Genomic DNA, 3161 nt, shown 5'->3' on the forward strand with positions numbered 1-3161 from the left:
GATGAACTGCACATCTCTGGACAGATCCTTTACCACCGCAAGTACTTCAGCATTGAATTCATCTTCTGGATGGCAAGGTCTTCAGAAGAGTTAAAATCATTAAGTGAGAAATAAAAATAAGCTGCAAATGACACATGAGGAATTACACCATGTCCAATAGACTTGCCTTTCATAAGCTGCCCGTCATCGCTGGCCATCTGTGTGGTTCTATCTGTAAAACACAAACATTCATGCAACTTAATCACTGCACACATTTTGATGTTAGGTGTAGTTAGGCACGCGTGTGTATAATAGAGTACTATAGACGGATAACAGTTTAAGTCCAAATGATCATCATCCGAAAAGAGATCAAACCTGTCACACATACACATCAGAAAATGTCTACAAATGTTAGATGACAGTCTTGTTCACTTACCAGTGCAACCATGATTAGGCACAGAATGCATTGGATCATACTGGTGGATGATGTTGTTCCCTCTGAAGTCTGGAGGGAAAAACAAATGCAAAAAAACATGACCAGAGTGATTTAATTTGTCTACAAATAGATCACTTTACATGTACTGTATGTAGTAAATTGGGTTCCATAGTGAGGAATACAATGGCATACCATGTTGTCTACGCTGTGGAACACCAGGCGGGGTGTTGTACTGCCCTGAGCTGTATCCCAACATCCCTGTAGAAACAAAATATTGAAACACAGAAACAAAATCATTGTTATATTTCACTGTAGTTTGACTGCATTGGATCAAACTGGTGGTATAGTTTCCTCTAAAGAAGTCTAGAGGGGGAAACAAATGCTGCAACATTTACACAAAACATGACAGTGTGATTTAATTAGTCTACAAATAGCTCACTTTACATGCATGTAGTAAATTGGGTTCCATAGTGAGGAATACAATGGCATACCATTTTGTGCACGTTGTGGGAGACCAGGGGGACTGTTGTATTGCCCTGAGCTGTATCCCGACATCCCTGTAGAAACAATTAGTTATATTTCACTATAGTTTAGGAGTAGAAACACAACCTGATGTGGCAGCATATGTTGTCAACTATAACCCAGGATGTCTGAAAAATAAATACAAAATCTGAATTGTCAGTCAAACTAGCATACATGTCATAATCACTAAGTGAGTTGTATCCGTCTCTCAAAACACTGTTACTGAAAGAGTACGGTATCATACCACTACTTGATCCTGCAGCTGCTGGACATGCAGTTGTGGGGACTGGAGCTGGTGGTACTGGGCAGTAGCAAATCCTGGCATCTCAGCTGAAACACAGTAGGAAATACACAAAGTTATTAGCAAATTACGCTATTGTAACCCCCCATGTGAGAAAATGTTTGATTTCCATTCATCTGATTTCTCTAGATTTAATGCATTTCTCTGACCCAGGGATAAAATAAATGGATGAAAGCAAAATGCACTGCCCCAAATACTACTTTAATACAAATATCAAAGACAATGCGAGACAATACAGATATTTTAAACATGCCAGAATAATATGTTATGAGACTGCTTGATAACTCACCATTATGAACTTCATCAGTTAGCGATTGCCGGTAGTTGCTAGTAACCAGATCTACAAGGGGAAATGCAAAATAAGTTGTATAGAGTGCTCAATATAAAAGCATTATGTACAACTGTTCGATTTATAGCTGAGGCTATGGAAATAGCCAAGAGAGCAAATACCTCGACCTTATAAGACTTCACTGGAAAAGTGAGAACACCATCAAAACCCAAAAGATGAACTTAGGGTAATGTAAAAAACCTGAAAGGATTTTTTGACACAAGACAAGTTCTTAAAGTATTTCTCAGATTTCTTTAGTTTCTTTCTTCAGATTCAGAGCGTGTACAACGGTAAAGGATAGAGGAGAGAGAATTCTCCTAAGTGCTCTGAATGTCATCATATCATTTTGCACAAACATATATACTGAAAAACATGTCATTGATTAGGATTCAGCTGTCACATTTCAATAGTTTGAAAGGTCCCATCAGTGTAAGATGTCATCAGGCTGTCATGGGCGTCCGATGGTCTGAATCCTGTTTTCGACTTTAATCACGTTCCGTGATTAGGATTCTGTTGTCCATTTATCTCATAGGGTGAGAGTGTATGTTTATCCTCATCTTTAAGAGCAAGGTTGTTGTCGTGTTGTTTTCCATTCAATCTTATTTCCCTTTTGGTATAATGACAATCTGGAGACAGCTGATAGTGGAATTAATACACACGCACATATTGATATGACATCACTGTGTGACAGGGCAGTCCTGTGCACCAGATACAAGATTTACAAGGTCTTTTTTAACATAGTAATAAGATCCATAACATAAAATATAAAATATATAAAATATGAAACTATAAATCATAATTTAAGAAAATACCCATCAACAACTACACATTTATTATTGTGGCATTGCTTGCAAGTTGTGAAGGCTTTGGATTTTTGTAGTGGGCTGGAATGCATACACATTGTAAATTGACATGTATTCTGTTGCATGCAGCTAGCTCCTCACAAGAACACTGATATGGGTTCACTTACTGTTATTTGGATCAGGAGTCTCCAACTCTTCTAAATAGCTGTAGATCATGCCACCATCCAAATAATCTAAAAAAAGGTAAGCCAGGGTGAGAATTGAAGATGCTACAAATCATGTTTAAACAGTCATCTAGTTGGCATTTTAACATTCATAGCAACATACCATTCATTGTAGGCTCTTGGCCTAGTGGCCGCACAGCTGGAGGTTTGCTGGATTTTAGAGCCTTACGGCTCGATTTTGGGGTCCGTCCTACAACATATTTTAGTTGTCATGTTATTCACAATGTATATATTTTGGTCCAACTATAGAATAACTGCAAGAGTCCAATCAAATTAAAATGCTCAATTTTTGTCGGCACATTGTCAGATAATTTGTTTAACTGTAGCAGTGATCAGTTCCAAGAGTGCCTATATAAAATAAATGCATTGCATCAATACCTGGGAAACCCACATCAGGTGGTTTGGCAAAACGTTTTCTTTTGGCATCGCCACTCGAGTGGTCATCAGAATCCGAGTGCACACACAAATAAAATAAATACATCAAATTGCTTGTCATTATAAACAATGCCATTAGACAGTACATTCTGAAGATCTTTGACAAACTGCTCTAGGTACTCAGAAACACTCT

General features: G+C 37.9%; 2 long non-coding RNA genes across 2 annotated transcripts; both read right to left on the minus strand.

Moving 5' to 3' along the window:
• Positions 1-412: 412 nt before the first annotated feature.
• On the minus strand, positions 413-1021 carry LOC306935921. The gene is made up of 3 exons (XR_013791439.1): positions 907-1021; positions 608-673; positions 413-484 (listed from the first exon to the last, which is right to left on the minus strand). It is a non-coding gene; the product is annotated as an uncharacterized lncRNA (long non-coding RNA).
• Positions 1022-1192: 171 nt separating this feature from the next.
• Positions 1193-2598, minus strand: LOC306935802. The gene is made up of 3 exons (XR_013791425.1): positions 2537-2598; positions 1528-1578; positions 1193-1267 (listed from the first exon to the last, which is right to left on the minus strand). It is a non-coding gene; the product is annotated as an uncharacterized lncRNA (long non-coding RNA).
• Positions 2599-3161: the final 563 nt, after the last annotated feature.

Source organism: Electrona antarctica (assembly GCF_951216825.1).
Source record: "Electrona antarctica genome assembly, chromosome: 13".
NCBI classification, from domain to species: domain Eukaryota; kingdom Metazoa; phylum Chordata; class Actinopteri; order Myctophiformes; family Myctophidae; genus Electrona; species Electrona antarctica.